Source organism: Montipora capricornis, chromosome 2, assembly GCF_036669925.1.
Source record: "Montipora capricornis isolate CH-2021 chromosome 2, ASM3666992v2, whole genome shotgun sequence".
In the NCBI taxonomy this organism is placed as follows: domain Eukaryota; kingdom Metazoa; phylum Cnidaria; class Anthozoa; order Scleractinia; family Acroporidae; genus Montipora; species Montipora capricornis.
This window is the reverse complement of record NC_090884.1, coordinates 43,675,036-43,694,250: the sequence shown is the minus strand read 5'-3', so window position 1 is coordinate 43,694,250 and position 19,215 is coordinate 43,675,036. Positions and strand designations below refer to the sequence as shown.

The following is a 19,215-nucleotide window of genomic DNA, read 5'->3' as shown; positions in this document are numbered from 1 at the left end:
ACGCTATTGGTGGTGTACTACTTCCCCAACGACCGCAGCACCACAGCTTCTTTAGAAACTACCCCCTTTATAGGTTATCCAAGATGGCTATCAACAAACAGCAAAAAAGAGACGGAACCGAAAAGATACTTCCAGCGCGAGAAAAAGAGACGGGGGGGGGGGGGGGGGGCAAAGCAAAATCACTACACATGACTTCTCATAACGTGCTACGGACATAGTGCCATTAGGGGCTTTTTTTGTTGCACAAATGATCACAGAGCTCTGTATGCTACAACATCAATCAACATGTGCCTAAGGCACCACGCCTTTTGCAGCGCGTCTTCGTGTTGTAATTATTCCTATCAGTTACTGTAAGAGGGGAAAGCTAAACTTTAGTACGTTTGAAAGAATATATTGAAGTATGAAGTAGGTAGAATAGATATACTCCATGACACTGGTTGATTTTACTGACTTTACGGCTGTAACCAGTAAATCAACTGAGAACATCTGTCACGAGTTGACCCCTTCTTCGCCCTGTCACACGGCGGCCATATTGTCCCGGGAGACCAAAAAAGCTTTGTTTTACCACGCCAAGCCTCGCAGTGGAATCCATGGGGGTGAGGCTTGGCGTGGTAAAACAAAGCGTTTTTGGTCTCTCGGGACAATATGGCCGCCGTGTGACAAGGGCGAATTCCGGATGCTTGCTCTCAGTGCTACTAACTGAATCGTTCATTTTCTATATTATTTATTTATTTAAAATTTGCCAAATATATAATTACATTAAGTAATAAGTAACTAAGTAGACACATTAGGTAAAAGAATAAATTTAAAAGGAGAAGTAATAATGAGTATCACAAACATAAGATATATTTATGTTTAGTAATAGCAACAAACTTGTCTTGGTCTCAGGTTATCGTACGACGGGAGAATCAAATTAACTCTACTGTAAAGGAGCTGGTGAGTGGAGATGGTGGTTCTTACCCTAACGTCATCTCTTTACCTCTTTTTTCTATCCATCGCAAAGAAATCATGCTTATTCACAATATCGTCGTACTGATAACTTACTGGTCCTTAGTAGTTCTTGTCCTTTAGTCTTTATCCAAGTCCTTATCCTTTCCTCGGATAACCTTTGTAAACCGTAGGCCCCGTCTCACAGCCCGGCCTTGGTCACGTTCTGTGGGACGTTAAAGATCCCACACATTCGATAAGAGCAGGGCAAGGAGTTTCCGGTGATGTGGACTGTGCTGAAATGCGTCCCCCAATTAGCGCCATAAAGTCCTGGCCCAACATTTCAATGGAACATCTTGCAACAATGTTGCATGATGTAGACGACATTTCTTGAACGGGCTGACCAACGCACGCAACTCTTTCAACATTTTCAACGCAACATGTCGATGTTTATGTGTACCAGGCCCCTGGCGCGCAACAAGTTGTCCTAGCTCGCATGCCCTAGTGCAACAATGTTGCGTGAACGTGGCCAAACGAGTACAACATCGTGCAACGTCCAAAATGTGGCACGAAAACTTTGACCGTTTTCAAATTTGATCCAACATCATCCAACATGTAGCAACATATCGCCACAGGGTGGCCATCGTATGCAACATGTTGTGCCCAACAATGTTGCAAGATGTTGCGAGAGTTTGGCTACGCCAGAACGCCAAGACGCGTAATTAAGATTGTGTTTGATTGATTAAATGATTGGTCAACCCTAGCCTTCTTAGACAGCATTTACACGAACGCGCTTTCATTTGTAACCCCGTCGTCTTCGAAGCGGTTACTCCTTCTGTTTATGCCACACCGATCGAGACTGTTACCGAAAGCGGGTCAATTTGAAAACGCTGCCAAAGGTGGAGCGTTTGTAAAACGATCCGGTTCATCTGTCGTGTAAACGGCGAAGCCGCATGGTTTGAATCCGTTACCATTTTAGCACGAAATTTGCTAGATTGGCGAGATTGGAAAGGTGAGGGAGCTTAAGTAAGGTCGTTGTCAACGAGATGATCATTTGAAAATGTAACTTCGCATTTTATGATCACTTCGTGATTATTCTGAGTTATTCTGGGTGTAGATACAGACCTTTCCAGAATTTAAACTGGAATCAACGGCGTGGAAAGTTTAATGGGAGAATTAAAAAAATGTTTCGTTGCAAGTTCTGACGACATCCTCCGTATAACCTCAAATTAATTTAGTCGTTTCCCGTCGTCGTTGAGAAAAGAAACCCTCATTTCAAGGCTGTAAGTATTCGTGCCTCTCAAAATCATTTTAATGATAGTTACTTTCAGATGTCTGTGGTGGTAAAAAGAAACCTTTCTTTGCGGTTATTTAAGGGCACGAAAATGTACCAAAATGTAAAATTCGCTGGTAGAACGTGCAGAGCCATCGTTTTTTGCTCATTAATTGTTTTTTGTTGTTATTTTTCTCGTTGGCGTCTTCCTTCCTGAACCTCCTTAATTGTCTTTCCTCACCTTCAGCGGCTTAGCCTTGGGCGCGCACCGTTCGAGAGCAAATCGAAGCAAAAATCTTCGAATGAACCAGCGAAGAGCTTGTTCGCAGGCTAGAGTAGGTCAGCCGTGAAATGTGGAGGGTTTACGTAAGGGTTTGCGAGAGGCACGGTAACTTAAGAGTCTGAAAACGAGGGTGGTAATATGTTTCAAAAACGTTTTCACGTTGAAAGTAAATCAAGCGAGAAGGAACCAACAGCGCGTACTTAAGGGTACGCGCGTCACTGAATCGACTTCGAATAAGCGGCTGTTATCTGAGGGATACAGAAAGCTTACTTACTGGCTGTCGCTTGTTTTCAACAGACACAATCGTTTACGACCTCCTCGACCATTCATGTAAGGCACTGATGACGAAAACGATGCAACATTTGAACGTGAGTTTTCAATTTCATTGTAAAGATGGATTCATCTTCCTTCTGTACCAGCGCACGCTAGCCAGATCAATTGCAGTTGTTTTCACTCTTTTTAGATGTTTGCAGCAGAAGGTCTACGGACGTTGGTCATAGCTTATAAGGAGATACCTCCTGATATGTACAGTGAATGGGAAGCAAAGTACAAAGAGGCAAGGTAACTTTCGCCGTCGATAATAAGAACAATTGGCATATGTGATAACACTTCTTGCCGCCACGTTTGAAACTGATCATGGTTATATTGGACGAGCAAAATTTGAATTTCGCCATAGAGAGGCAGTCAAGTATTTTTTTGAGTCCAATTGTTTTCAAATTGGACAAGCATAGTCCTGTTACTCATTAATTATATAGCTGTCTCTGAAGGCAGAAGTTGGTAAAGTCCTCCGTTATCACACCAAGGACTGCTTTTCACTGCCATGACATTATTGATGCCGATTGGCCAGTACTCAGCTCCATTGTATTCCTTGGCATTTGATTGGTTATTAGGGAGTATCCAATTTGCTTAAATTAATTGGACGATAATAGACCTAATCGGCTAGCTCAATGTTGTACCCAATTCAAATCTCCCGGGACTAAGATTCTTTTTGTATTGTATTTGCATGATAATGCCACCCAACAAACTTTCACATTTGACAATTACGTGTAAATACGTCAACTCAACAACCCATGCAACGGTGTTCAACTTACAACTGCATGAACTTTGCAAGGAGGCGTGACTGTCATCAAATTTACATATCCTGATTGGCGGACAATTTGTAAAATTCTTTGTTTGGTGGTCACGGTAAGGCGCGTCACACTATAAATGATATGGAAATACCTGGAACAAAACGTTTTATTCCCAAAGGGTTTGAATTGGGTACAACATTGAGTTAGCCGATTAGGTCTATTGAAGAAAACTTGGACAATATTGACCAAAAGTTAAAGAGAAATACATTTGCCTGCAAGATCGGATTCAGAGGCTGCTATATGATAATTACTTCTGAAATCTGTATCTTGCGAAAAGGGCTTTTTAGCACACTCTAAATCAAATGATTTGTTGGAAAGAAAAACTATATGTTATGCACTTTTCTAAGGTGTAGTCACAACTTAGTGGCTTTTAAATGGCGATATTACATGGCCTGCGCCTCGTTAGTCCACAACATTTTGACCACTGTGATGACGAATATCGTTTTCGATAAGAATACAGACAACGCTGAACCCCTTTCGATTTGTTAATTTTCTTTGACGTTGAATATTGTGGCAAAAAACAAATCGAATGTGGTTCAGCGTTGTCTCTACTCGTATGGACAACGGTATTCGTCATCACAGTGGTCAAAATTTGTTGTAGATTCACTCGGCCACGCCTTTTGAGTCCACAACATTTTGGCCACTGTGATGACGAATATCGTTGTTGGTAAGAGTACAGACAACGCTGAACCACTTTCGATTTGTTAAACGTCTTGACTCTTTGTTTTATAGTATTTTATTCCTCCTTAATTTGTTTTTATTTTCATGTTCAGTTTGGCCATGGAGGACAGGGAAGAGCTGATTCAGAAAGTAAGTAATTGTCTTTTTTTTCCATGCAAAGAGATTTATTTTGGGACAAACCAACACTTAACGCACAGGTCAAACATGTTAATTTAAAACTTTCTGTTTAACTTTGAATTACTATTGTCATAGTATTAATTATTGTCATTATTATTATTGTCATTTCTCTAGTATTTATATTTCACTGTAATTTATTGGTCATTTCACACTGAAGATGGCAGAGGCAACTGCCGAAACATGTCTGTTGTAAAACTCAGGAGTGTCGTGTTTTTCTTAAAATTGAAAAACAGATTTACATAACATTTTCTAATCGAGATGCTCACTCTAGCCCTCTGTTTTCACAGCTAGGATTAATCAAATTAATGGATCTTGTGACTATTCATACTGCCCTTTTCATGTTTCAGTATCATCATCATTTACTACCGAAGGCTTTTGACAACTTCTTTTCACCTATATCATCTAAACACAATTATGATACCAGGCTAGTATCAAAATCAACTTATTATATCGGTCAGGTTAGAACTAATTACGGTAAATTTAATGTACATTTCTCTGGTCCTTCTGTTTGGAATAATCTGGATTAAGATTTAAAAATATCGTTTTTTGCATTTATTTAGACAAGCAATGATGGAAAAATTCTTATCTACCTATGTTTAACGCTAGCTTGGTATTTGTCAATTTATTCTTAGCTTATTACTGTTTAAACTCAAGAATTGATAAATACTATACTTCTATCTGGTACCAGCTTTTTGGTTGTTTTTTTTTTCTTTTTGTTTGTTTGGTTTTTTTTCTCTAAATGTATTTTTGTTAGATAGATTTATTTATTTCATTATTTCATTATTTATCCTCTTGTCTATTCTATTAGTGTGTGTTACAACTCAGAAAATGCAAGCAATAATTTATTGAAACTACTCAGCTCGTTTAGTTTTTAACTATTCTGAGTGGTTTTTTGCCTGATCAAAGTTATTTACTCTGTTGTAGAAACGTTTTCTAATTTGGCAAATAAATGGATGGTTGTTGTTGTTGTTGTTTACTTTCTTTCAATTGTCAGAGCTCTGAGCTAAAAGCAAAATGTCTATGTGCAGGTGTATGAGGACATTGAGCAGAACTTAATGTTGCTTGGTGCGACAGCAATAGAAGACAAACTTCAAGACGATGTTCCGGATACCATCGCCACTTTAGCCGAGGTAACGCCCTTCAATATCGTCTTCCGTTGAAATGGCGCGCGGTTGAAATATAGGGGCTTGGTTACTAGTTTCTTAGTAACCAAGCCCTTATATTTCGCCCGCGCCCCATTTTCAACGGAAGAGAAGAGTCTACTTGCAGGCTATTCAATATTCAGCAAACATGATCAAGGATGAACTATGTCGCGAAATTTCAATGTTTTGCGAAACAAAGCGACTAACCCAAGGCGAGCAAGATAGACCCAGCTTTTCCGCTCGCAGAGCAAGGAATTAAAAAATAATAATGTGGCGACTGTACGACGTAAGTAAATTAAAAGTGGTTTTGCATTAAAGCGATTTTGTTTCCTCTTGTAGTGGTTATTTCACTTAAGTTTAAAAAAAAAGAGTATTTAGTTTGTTTTCCGGACAGCCTTTTCTTGGGTAGGGGGACGGGTGGAAATTGCGTCCGAGTTGGTGATTGCCCCCGTACAAATTTTGTACCTTAGCTCAAGTAAACTAAGTCGGACAAATTTTTTTTACTAACAGGCAGATATCAAGATTTGGGTACTCACTGGAGACAAAGTAGGTCAGTATTATCAATTGCATCTTCAATTTATTTATTTATTTATCTATCTTTGGGAGGGGTGTGGGGTGTAGATTGATTAATGAGCGATGTGCATAGCATTGCTTTAAAGCCTGAATTGTTGATCTCTTGATGTCACTCTATTTCACAGAGACAGCCATCAATATTGGATATTCGTGTCATTTACTGACAGATGACATGACGGAGGTGTTTGTTATAGATGGCGAATCACTAGAGAGTGTGCAACAAGCTATACACGATTGTAAAGTCAAAGTTTTGGGTGAAAACCCAGGGTCGTCCGTGTCCAAGGTTAACCATAAAGACAAAAGCCTCAAGGATGTCGAGGTTGAGGTCATATCGTACAAAACGACACTTGACGGGGAATTATCAGCACCAGCAGAGGTAAAAATAATTCGTTCGAAAGTGAAACTAGTAAAACGAAATTGCCCGTCCCCTTGCGGTGAGAAATAAAAAGTTGACGTAAACCACTACCTAAACTTGAGGGTCGGAAGCGAAGCCGGTTTATGATAAATTAAAGTGCGTAGAGCCAAAGGCATACACCTTCTGTGGATGGCATCACTTAGATTATATCTTCTCAGAAAAACCAGGTCAACAAGTGCGAATACGATACTCCCCCCCCCCCCCCCCCGTATCAGAAATGAACATCATTGTATCATATCTTTCTTTACCCTTGGATTTTAGAGTAGCTTGGTGTAGTTAATACCTCTGAGCATTTACCCTCCCAACGATGATATACCCACATAACACAGACCACAACACCGGGAACTCCATGCCATGCTCTTTGCGAATAGAGTGTGGGTTCTTTTACGTCCCATAGGGTTATGGAAATCGAAGGGTTGTGAGACGGGGCCTACGGTTTAGAGTCCTTATCTGGGAAGACGAGAGAGTCTAAGTAACTATGTGCAGATGTCATTACAAAGGCAGTACTTTCTCCTCAGTTATTTAAAGACCCTGAGTTTTGGTCCTGCCGGAGTTCAACTCACGGCTTCCCGCCTGGCAGCCCGGTGCTCAACCAATTGAGGCACTGGTGCGCGGTAATAAAAGTAAACCGTAAGAAAGATTTGTTGTTAGCTGACGTTTCGAGCGTTAGCCCTTCATGAGCGCGAATCGTCGTCAGAGCCCTTCGTCAATGAAACCAAATTTTTGTGTACAAAAAGATGCTCAGCCAGCAAGCAAATTTTCTGCCTCGCGACAGTGTTTGAAGCCTCTGACTACTTCGGTCACCCCTACCGCGTGACCAAAATGTGCAATCAGACTTAACAGTGTTAAAGAGTATAATAGTGTCCCATCTTTAATGTGTTTCAACTGATTAGTTTAGCAGACCCATTGCGAGAGTCGTTCTTAGAACTCATTGGTGAGATTTAAATTAAAGTTTAAAATCAACAACAAAATAATAACTTTTTAGAATGTTTCTGGGTTGAAAACATATAGGCGGCCAGGTGCCGCTACAACTATATAGGACACGCCCATGTCCGCGAGGCAGACTTTTTTCTTCGTTTGCTAACGTGGATTTCTTTATTTTTGTGTACTGTAGACAAAAAAGGGAGCAGAATCCTCGACCTTCGGGCTTGTGATTCCTGGAAAAAGTCTGGTAAGTGGATCTCACTCCGATTCATTATCTCCGCACATTGCGCATTCAGCTTTCCTGTGAAAGCTATGAAATGTAAACATTCTATTTGCGCAGCCGCGGATATTCGAGACATCTCTCTCGTAAACTTTAACTTCAGTTCAGTTCTTATAGCACACGTGTGAAGTTGTGGACACGAATGATGATCTTCTTTAATTCTTTGACGTTACTTTTTTTGTCTTAATTTGGTGTTATAGGCATTTGCACTCCATGAAAGTTTGGAGCAGGAATTCTTGTCGCTTGCGTGCCTTTGTAAGGCAGTGATTTGTTGTCGAGTCACACCTCTTCAAAAGGTATTTCATCGTTTTATTTTTTGACCGTGCTTAATAAAATGATAGACACAAAATGAGCTGGAGATCTCATATAGCAGAGCCATCGTAAAGACCATACAGATCTTCCGGGAGTATTGGATCTCACTTGTTGAGTGAACGTCCGATCTGGTAGAATAGTATTCTTGGTATAGTTGTTCAAAGTCCTATTAAGCTAATTCTGGATAACTGGAAACACCCGTCAGTTTGCAAAAGAAATGCAAACATTTGAGGAAACACTTGCATGATAATCCCTCGAATTCTTCTGGAAAAGTGTATATAATCCTCGAAGTGTGTTAATTTGAAGGCATTGTAGAGTTAGTCCTTTTTAATCGCCGGTCTCGCCGGTCAGTTCTGTCAAATGGAAAGCGCCCTTAGACTTCTGTTTTCCTGAAGCATAAAACAACATTGTGATGTTTTTGTTTTTTTGTTTTTTTTGACGGACAAGATTCAAACTTCGATTCAGTGGTGCATAATAGCGGATTAGTATTAATCAGTTTTTGAACAATTGGGCCCCGTATATACATCTTATTCCATGGTTTAACATATAACACGCGCGGATATTTTGCGAGTTGCGTAGTATTTTTTTGAGCCCCGCAGGGGCGAGGAAAATACGAGCAATGAGCAAAATGTCCTCGAGTTTTATATTTACACCATCGAATAAGAGATTTATTATTCCACTACAAAAAAGGTGTTATTTTGCTTCAATTTTATTTGGTAAGAGTATTTTTAAAAGAAAAGCATCATCTGTCCTTCAGGGCACGTGCGAACGATGTAAATAGCACAAAAAGCCAGCCAAATGACCTTTATTTCATTTGGTAAACTAAATGACGAATGACAAGCTAAATTCTCAAGCTTTGCTCCCTGTTGAAATCAATTTCTTTCTTTGAAAAACTCCCGTTCCGTTCGTATTTGCTCTGTTCTAAACCGCTCAATTACCGGTCGGTGTATTACCGTCTCATATTTTGTGCGTCATCTTGTCCAAATATGGTAAAATTACGTAATAGTGGAATAATAAAGTGCATTATAGAATGGTCCTTTTGCAATTTAGATACGGAAGTTCTAATCAGGAAAACATTTGAAATATATTGAGCTTTATGTGGGTATACAAATTAACCTGAATACTGCGCTTCGGTTGGCCGTCACCTTCACAAAATTAATAAACGTTTTTTAGAATGTGAGCTTTCGCAATATGTAGTTCGCTTATCCCATGTTGTAGAGAATGCAAACTAGAAATCGAGAGGCCATCAGTTTGGCTCCTGTCTGAGCATTAGTATTGTTACCAGTATTCCCGACTGAGTTTCATCAAGAGAAAAAATATCTAGAGTGTTTCACTCCGAACTTTTAACGTATGAAAGGCCTTGTAGTAGGAAACACGCTTCATTAAGCGGTCCTTCAGAAAAGTACGAAGGAGCCAGATTCTAGATTTCATTGATCGATTAAAAAGGCGGTGTCATCTTGTGCGTGATGATGACCGACGACATCACTGGAAAATAAACCTTATTAGCTTTTAATTAAGTTGTACTCAAAGAGTCAAACAACCTTGTGAACTTTGTGAAAACGGGTTGGGATTCAGTTTTCATTAGGAAAATTGTTTTGTAGGCGTTGGTTGTGCAATTGGTCAAGAACAATCTAAACGCTGTGACTTTAGCCATTGGAGACGGAGCAAATGATGTCAGCATGATTAAAGGTATCTTTGAAGTAAAGCAGTCATCTAGGGCTAGAATGTTTAACGTCCGCTAGGCTAATTGAGGGTTTTCATCTGACGTCACGGCGGCCATGTTGATGTACAGAACAATGCAGTAAAATGTCTTTTGGGAATTTGATTGCATTATTATGCAAAACTTGTGAGGCCACTTTCTATTGATTTCTACACCAACATGGCCGTCTCATCACGTGGATGAAAACCAAGAATAGGAAGTTTAAGAAGCCACGATGGTTACGGCGACGAAAACGTCACTTCAAACTATCACTATTAGCTATTCTAAGTGTTTCACGATGTTTCCATCTTGTTTATGTTGCACAATATGGGCGAAATATGCTACAGCTAGATTGGTATGTGCAGATTTGAAGCAAAGAGAGAGAAGGAAACGTTCACTGTTGTTTGTCCACGTTGTCGTCAAAACCTGAAAATTGGTCATTTTACGTTGTTGTTTTGACGAGTACGAGAGAGAAATGTACAAAAATGCGTGCCGCACGTGCAGCACGATCATTTTTTCCTCTTTTAACCAATAATATTACTGCTTTTTGGCGTTGTCGTTGTTGTAGCAGTCGTCGTTTCTTGAATTCCCTGTTGATAGGGGTGTACTGTACTGGTTAAGGAGGCTCGAAATAGTTTCTCCCTTTTTCAAACAAGTAAACATATTCTGTCCTTAGATACCGTTAGGGTGATCATATCAAGACGAAATTTGGCCAGGGTATTAAGTACCCATCGTACATTTCTCACATCACATCTTCCTCCAAAATTACGTTACCTTGGCGCCGATATAAGGCATTTCTTTTAGCCTTAAAATCAAGATATATTGTCTTTTTTGAAAAACGGGACGGTGAAATCTTCCCATTCCGCATTACCAGATAATGTTAGAAATTATCTCTAAAATATTTAAGATGGCTCAAAACAGTTTCAACGCCTCGAAGACACTCTCTAAGAATGGATGACGCTACAACACTGTATCACGTAACAGCAATCTTATGGTACAATATGAAACACCGATTTTTTCCAAACAAGATGTGGTCATTGGTGTGTTGTAATAAGTTACCTTGGCAACGGGAGAGCCCAGCAAAGACACCCTATATTTTGAGTTTAGAGTCTCATATTTCAAAAACGAACTCGGTGATCCCCCCCCCCCCCCCCTGTTTTTTTACTGCTGAGAAGTGATCAGAAGGCCAAAATGAAACTTTTGGCTAAGTTAGAAAAAAAATCTGTACCACAGAATCAGAGCCACCTTAAAAAAATCACACTGAGACGTAAGGTGGCTCTGAATCCGCTGTACACAATTTTTTTAAACTTTGCAGAAAGTTTCATCTTGCCCTTCTGATTATTTTTCAGAAATAAAAAATGGGGGTCACCAAGTTCGTTTTTGAGATATACAAAGCTAAAGACAAATTAAAGGGTGTTTTTACGGGGCTTAACCGTTGCCACGGTGACATGTTACGTCACAATAATGAAGGCATTTTGTTCAGTAATAATCCGTGTCTCATTTGGTACTGCAATATTGCTAATACATGATACAGCATTGTAGTGCCGATCCCTCTAATAAGAGCGTTACTTGGAAGCGTTGAAACTGTTTTGAGCCAGCTTAAAATTCAACAAAATCTGTAGGCCAGTTTTTCAGAAAAATCAGTTTTTTTACAAATGTGTCTCTAATTTTTTTTTGTCACCTACAGAATTTGTTTGGAATTTGAAAGACAAACGCTTTAAATTAATCCAAGCTAACATGCAAAAAAATCTACCGTCCGGAAGTAGAGATATGAACGAGTAAAGTTGCAAAATGAGGATAAATGAGGGGCTTACAAGATCAGCATTTACGCATGCGTCACCCGCTCGTTCGAGTCCGCGCGCGAGTGGAACTACAGGCTAACACAAACGGATTTAAGTGACCATTAAACAATTTGTGTAGAATTTTCGTAGTTTTCGTGAATAGAAGATCTCTATTTATATATATATATATATATATATATATTAGAAGAAAGGCTGAGCGAAATTAGTGGTATTTGTTTATTTCTGGTGACCATTTTGAATCATAAGCTGATCGCGATCAGCTGAAAACCCTTTCGAGCCTCTTTAAATAAAAATTGCGGAAAGGCTGTCTCATTCTTGGTATTTTGCTTTTACGAACCCGCTGCGTTCCTTGAAGTTTTGCTTTTTAACTCGCTTTGGTTATTTTATTGTTGAGTATTGCAGCCCTTTCAGAGGGGATTTACTTCCAAATTACTACGAATGCAATACCAAGAAAGAGTGACCTTTGCTTTTGGCTTAAAAATCCTCGCGTCGTATTTAGAGTGTTTCAATTGAGTGTCGTAAAATAAGAACCAAAGTAATTACTTCGACCAATTACAGCAGGTGCAAACAGCGCCACGAACCAATCCAAATTCGTAGCGATTGCGTGTAACTTGCTAAAATCGCGGGAAAAATCACGCGGGGAAGTCGTGATTGGTTCATTTGTTGTAAACTGGCGCGAGGTTTTTAAACCAATCACTAAGCATAGCAATTTACTTTTGACAGTCATTTGAAAAATGCTCTATCAGCGAATCAGAGATAAAAGCAGAACCAATTCGCAACGGCGCCAGCATTTTTCCGCTTTTATCGTCGGCTGGTGGAGCACTCCCTAGTCGTTTATCGACAAAACGAACCTCTCAATTTCTTCCTGATCATTTTCTTGCAGCTGCTCATATAGGTGTTGGAATAAGTGGACAAGAAGGAATGCAAGCCGTGCTAGCCAGTGATTACTCATTCGGCCAGTTTAAATATCCTCTACAGTGGACAAGATTAAATGTGTAGATTTCCGACACTCATACGATTGCGCCTCTCATAAGTACGGGGACTCTGAAGTTCAGCTTCAAATCAACGGTTTCGCTTTTTACTGTCGCCATTCATGTTTGCAGTGACAGCCAGGAGACTGGTAAAGACAGAAACCGGCAAGGTGGCTCAAAATCAGCCAATCACAGAGCTGGGTGTGACCCATTTACCCTTCCGCTACAGTAATTCACGCATGTGAAAACGAAACCGGGGATTGGGGTTTGAGCCCTAGAGTTCGCTAGCTAATGATGGCGCTATAATGTTAGGGGCGAACGACTGGGAAAAAAATATTTGAACTTTTCTTAAGGGACTTCCCTTTAGGCCAGTCATTCTTGAAGGCTTACACTAAAATCTGTAGCAGTATCATTCTAAATTCTTAGCCAAATTGAATCAAATTAATCCTTGGCAATCTCACTATCGTTTAGAACATGGTCCTTTCTACAACCATGGACAAATTGTGTTTGAAAGTGCGCAAAAACATGAAATCATAACCGTAATGCCTACAGAATAAGCGTCGGTACCCCCAATCCCCCTTTCAATGTTGCAAGATGGTAAAATGAAGACTTTTGTTAGACAAAAGTGTTTTGTCAACATTGCACAGGGGTGGAGAGGGGCAAAATGCATATAGAATAAAGTTTTCCAACCCTTGTGACCACTATTCTGGTGCATTGTAGAAGCTCTCGTGACGTATGTGACTAGCCTGCTACTCAAAGCGAAAACGAAAGAACAATGAGATACGCCTGAAAAAAAGCAAGAAAAAGCAGGTGCAATATACAGATCAGTAATAGTCAGCTTACGAGAGCTGCTGAACTACCCAGCTTTACAGGGTGTTCGGCTTAAGCGTGCATAGCATAAAGCTTTTAAAAAGGGCGAAAAGTAAGTGTTGCTTTGATGTTGAAGTGGCTGTTTTTGTCCTTGAGGTCTTAGCAGTGTCAGTTTCTATTGTTCTTGTCGTTAGCGAGCTTTCCTTAATACTTTATTCACGTACCTTCAACAACTTCTTCTGGTACATGGACGCTGGTCGTACCTTCGAATGAGCAAATTTTTGAACTACTTTTTCTACAAGAATTTTGCATTTACACTGTGTCAACTTTGGTACGCATTTTATACTGGATTTTCCGCGCAGGTAAGCTGACGTATAATTTCATTATAAGGTCAATAGGTAGTTTAATAAAATCTACTCTTCGATCCTACGAAGCCTCAACAGGCCACAATATTCGAAACTTCGAAATCGTACTGTTTTCGTTGGTTTCCAACGGCCATGTTCGTTTTGTGACCCTGTCTTGTTTGTGCATATGAAAAGTAACAAGGCTTGTTTCTGAGTGCGTTTAGTGTCGTTTCTGTTCAAAGATCTAACCAAAATAACTAATCATGAATCGAATTTTCCTTTTTCTAAATGGTATTGTTTTAATTTTCTGCCGTTCTTGCAGCTGTTGAGATAATTATGTCACGTGATCCGGCAAACAATATTCATGACGTTGCACGTGTAGAGTTTACTTTTTATGGCTTCTAACAGGTTTTGGATTTACTCTTTCAGACGCTGTACGACGCATGGTTTATCTCTTTTTATAACGTGTTTTTTACCTCAGCTCCGGTAGTGTTTTTAGCAGTCCTTGATCAGGTTAGAAATGTTAGAAGAGATTTGGGGCACAACTACAGTCTCTTACAACTCACGACTACCTTTTGACGACATCAAGTCTGTAACTGTTTGTTAAACGTAGCCACAAGTAGGATTTTAAAAGTATTTAATGATAGCCTTTCGAGAGAGAGGGACATCGGTGACTTGTTGTTTTCCTTACTTTCTTTCCTTGCGTCTCCTCCCAACCAATCAGAAGTAAGATCGAAACGATTGGCGTAAGAAATTACTACGATCTTCCGTAAAAGCTTTCCTTCATAAAGGTCATGTTGGAGGAGGGGAAGGGGAGGGGGAAGATATGCCAGCTATTTACGGAGGAGAAAATAACAAGATACGATTTTTTGCTAGCTCTATCTTTCATTTTCGTGACAAAAACGTTATTTTTGTCTCATCATTCCTAAACTGTTTCTTCTTTTTGTAATTCAATTCAGGATGTTTCAGATACAAGCTGCAACAAGTATCCTCGTCTATACATACCTGGCCAAACAAATCAGTTGTTCAACAAGAAGATATTTTTCCTCAGCTTGTTGTACGGCACCCTAACATCTATTGCCATCTTCTTCTTATCTTATGGTGCTTTCAGCGATGGAATCGCCAGTGACGGTCTGGAGACTTCTTCCGTATATTTTTTTGGCACTGTGGTCGCTGCTATTTTAGTAGTCGTTGTTAACATTGAGGTACGTGATATCGGTGTGTAACGGTTCCATTGTATGACAGCACGTGAAACATTGCAACCTTATTCCAGGAGCTAACCCTTCGCTCGTGAGCGAAGCGATGGGAAAGAAATTCTTGCTGGTGGATCGCGTTTCCTTGTTTCTTCCTGTCCAAAACACTAAGCAAACGCACCAATCAGAAGGCGCACGCACCTCGCACTTGGAACACCTACAGTACTGCTTACCTCATGGCGCACGTACGCCATGATCTCGGGCCAAATATTTCCCGTCCGTCCGACTTAAACTCAGTCAATAAGCGTTTTATCATATGGGCTCTTGACGCTATCCATACGCACTCACAATATGAAGTTTGGACAAAGTAAGTAACAAATATTTGCACAGAAAATTTGTCTAATATGTTGTTTGCATTTGCTTTTCTGGCTGTAAATAACTTGGATATTAAAAAGCGACGAAATCCTCTAAAATCGCATCTCACGGAGGTGGGCCTGGGTACGGCCCTCATACGGGGATTTTCCCAATAGTTTTATACTAAAAGCGCGCGCGTGGCCGTACGTGCCATATGATAAATATCTCTTAGTAACCGAGTTCGAGGGCCGTACTGTTACGTAAATCACGGCCCACGTTTTTCCTTGTAGGGGAAAAACAAGGGTCCGTAATTTTACAGTACGGAGCGAGAAAACAAGGTTCGTAAGACTTTTATTAGTAGACGATCGGAACTAGTATTCGTAAGGTCGTCGGTTCGATTCCTGCAAAGGAGCAGTCAGCCTTTCCTGAATAAACCCAAGTCAACTTCGTAAAACATATCTCTTCAGTTATTTTGTTGTTGGTTTTCCTTTATTGCTGATTTTTTGATTGTTTACTGGTAAGATGGTGCCAATGGTTGCCAGTATAAACTTCAAACGCAATGTTCTCTCGTTTCTTTGTAGATCTCTTTTCTCACGCAGTATTGGACAGGAATCAATCATTTTTTCGTATGGGGAAGCATTCTCTTCTACTTTGTGTTTTACTTCGTCTTTTATGCGGAATTCGTGTTCCATATCTTTCCTCAAGGACACTACTACGGAATGCAGTTCGAAGTGTATGGAAATGTAACATTTTGGTTTTGCCTGTTGCTGGTGCTGGCTGTAACTGTCGTAACTCGGTTGTCCTACTACTTCCTTCATAACGAACTGTACCCGACACTTAGTGACACTATTAGGAGACAAGAGGCGCACATGACTCCGGGTGCGAGAGCACCGCCCATAGAATTCAAACCGCAGTTGACGCGAAGGCGAAGTTCCAAGCGTTCGAGTTATGCGTTCGCCCATCAAGAAGGGTTTGGTAAGATTGTCATGTCGCCTGCTACCTTTTTAAGGAAAAAGTTCAAGAGTGCAAATCGTAACAAGAGCTCACCAGTGGTCACTTTGTAAATAAGAATGACAGTACGGTTAATGCCGGCTGTCATTAACGCTTCCAGCAATGTTGGCGAACACTTTTAGATATCAGTATTAAGCAAGGATGACCACAAGACTCTACGCGAACGTCGCATTCAGATAAATGGATATGCGATTATTCTCCAAGGTTTTCCATGGTTGCTTAGGAATAAATACTGACACTGAAAGAAATGTATCTTAATGAAAAATGAATACGTACAGTGTACCTTTGCTTACTAAGATTTCAGGTTTCTAGCATTCTTGTCCTTGCAAACGTCCTTGTTGCATAACGTCCCGACTTACCTTGCGCAGTTGACAAGACGTGTGTGAGCACCACATTTGTTGTAATTGAGCTCAAATACTTCAACCCCTGGAGCCAGCAAGTCTCAAAAGGACCGGTACGGCGCAGCCGATGGATCCATGCGCACCACACGCTGTGTTAAATTAAAGAACGTTCCTTGAAATGCATTGCTGTTCGAGATTTGGCATATCACTTCGCGGAGCAAACACTATCTGGTGTTGTTTATATATATTTGAGGGACAGGTTAACGTAGGCCACTGTATCATATCTAGGTATTTAGGTTTCTCAAATTTCAATTCTCTGTATGTAAAATAGGGTCAAATTTTTCCGACGAATCAGTTTCGCTTTTGAAGGCCTGTCGTTTAAAACGTTAACTCTTTCAGCTATCGCTGTGGTGGCTAATTCCCATAAGAACTTGTTCGCGTTTTAACGTTTTATTCGGCACCTACGTAACTACCGTTTCTAGAAGAGCACCCCTTTTAGACGTAGTACCTAGTTTCTAGAAGAGCACCCCTTTTAGACGTAGTACCTAATTATGCTCGATTTGTAGGGTTTAGAAGAGGCATTTTATCGTCTAGATTAATTGAGAATGTCAGTTTTTAAACCTGTTAATCGAATATTTAATGATGGCCGGGAGCGGCTTAGCATTGTAATTAATTCTTATCGCTGAAAGAAGGGAAAAGAAAAGACCTTTTCGTTTGTATGCCTTTATTCCTTAATACGTAGTGCTTTGTAACAAAGGGTGAATGTATTTGGTAACAGAAGTTACTTGTGTCGCACATTGCAGTGTCACAGAACTTAACTAGACGCTCCATGAGGGTACACTGGGCTGCCTGTGATACGTGTTACATAAAAATAAAAGGTACCGAGTTGGGCAGTATTCGCCCTTGTCACACGGCGGCCATATTGTCCCGGGAGACCAAAAAAGCTTTGTTTTACCACGCCAAGCCTCGCAGTGGAAACCGTGAGGGTGGGGCTTGGCGTGGTAAAACAAAGCTTTTTTGGTCTCCCGGGACAATATGGCCGCCGTGTGACAAGGGCGAATTGAACTGCAGCGATCCAGTCAATTTTTTTCAAGTCGGGGGTCGTTAAGACCATTTGAGAGGCCCTTTGGCTCACACGTTCACACGTTTCATTGTTTTATAATGTCCTGTCCCATTTTGAGGGCTTTTAGTTTTTTAAGCTTTGGTAATAAATTCAGTTTAAAGATAACAAAACACTCTTTTGAGTAAAATTCACTCGTTTCTTTAAATAAATAGTCTGCAAAAAAACTAACTGCAAATTGCTCTGACGGACGTTTTCCTGCATGTCTTGCAGTTACACTAAGCAAACGTTTATTGCACACACTAAGGAAGGACTGAAGATGTTGTTTCCGCTTCAGAATTCCTCTTCTTTTCATTATAATCTGATGCCAGGTCAAAACATTTTTTGGCTTTACGTTTGCACCAAAAAGTGCCATAAAAGCCGGGAGTTAACAGTAAAAGATAAGCCAAAAGACAGATGAAGAAAAAAATATAGTTTGTTATATATAACTCTGAATCGATTTCTCATCGAAAGATTAATGACAATCGATCGTAAAAAAACGAACATTTCTGCAGTCTCTGACTTTCATAAATCAAGGGAAAGGTCATGATGTTCTTCTGTCAAAAGGAAGAAATTGATCACGTGCTAGGCAACCATAAAGATGCACGTGATGATCACCTTGTATCAACGGAATGAATCCACGGAAAAGAATGTTAATCGGTCGTCGTTTTCAGCGTAAAACAACGTACTTTTTAGCCAAGAAACTTCCGTCTTTGGTTTTTAAATTTTGTTACATTAAATCTGTCGGGTCAGGAAGCCCTCTTTGTCGGGTTCCTGAGAAACCGGCGCATCTATTTTGACTTAGGGTGAACTATTTACCCGATCACGAGGTTGAGCGGCCATCTAATAGAAAATCTAAACATCTATGAGATACAAAAACAGACTTGAGAATTATCGCGAATCACAATGCTGACAAGCACAAAAGCAAAAGAAGTGGTTAATAATTAAGTCTTAACAATAAATTGGGTGAACCAGGAAGTCAAAAAATTATTGTTGGCTTCCCAAATAACTTTTATTTTACACTATAATGACAAAACAGATTTTTTTCTGAGGTTAAAAACTTGGCTACCAATTAATCATTTGTCAGAGAGAAAAAAGTCGCGTCTCCTCGCGTGTCACGTTTCAACGCCCCTATGCAAATATGTTAAGCTCGAATATTACACAAAATGAATTCATAACGGCCACCTTTTCCAGCGAAAATTTTATTGAAACAAAGAACATATTTGCTATTAGAGGCAAAAACCCTTTCCTATTTCATTGCGTGCGTGGAGACAAACCGAAACCCAATTGTGTTCAATTACCATACGGAACAAAATAGATTTCAGGATCAAACCCTTTCGTGAAGAACCGTTTCCTTGAATAATGAAGCACAAAATAGACGGCAGGCTTTCTTTCAAATAATTCTTGGCTGTCGCATTTCCAATTATTTTTTTACCTGAAGACTGTGCAAAGTTGAGTACAAGTAAATACAAAT

General features: G+C 40.0%; 1 pseudogene; it reads left to right on the top strand.

The window, feature by feature from the left end:
* The first annotated feature begins 427 nt into the window (after positions 1–427).
* On the top strand, positions 428–17,347 carry LOC138037374 (phospholipid-transporting ATPase ID-like; annotated as a pseudogene).
* Positions 17,348–19,215: the final 1,868 nt, after the last annotated feature.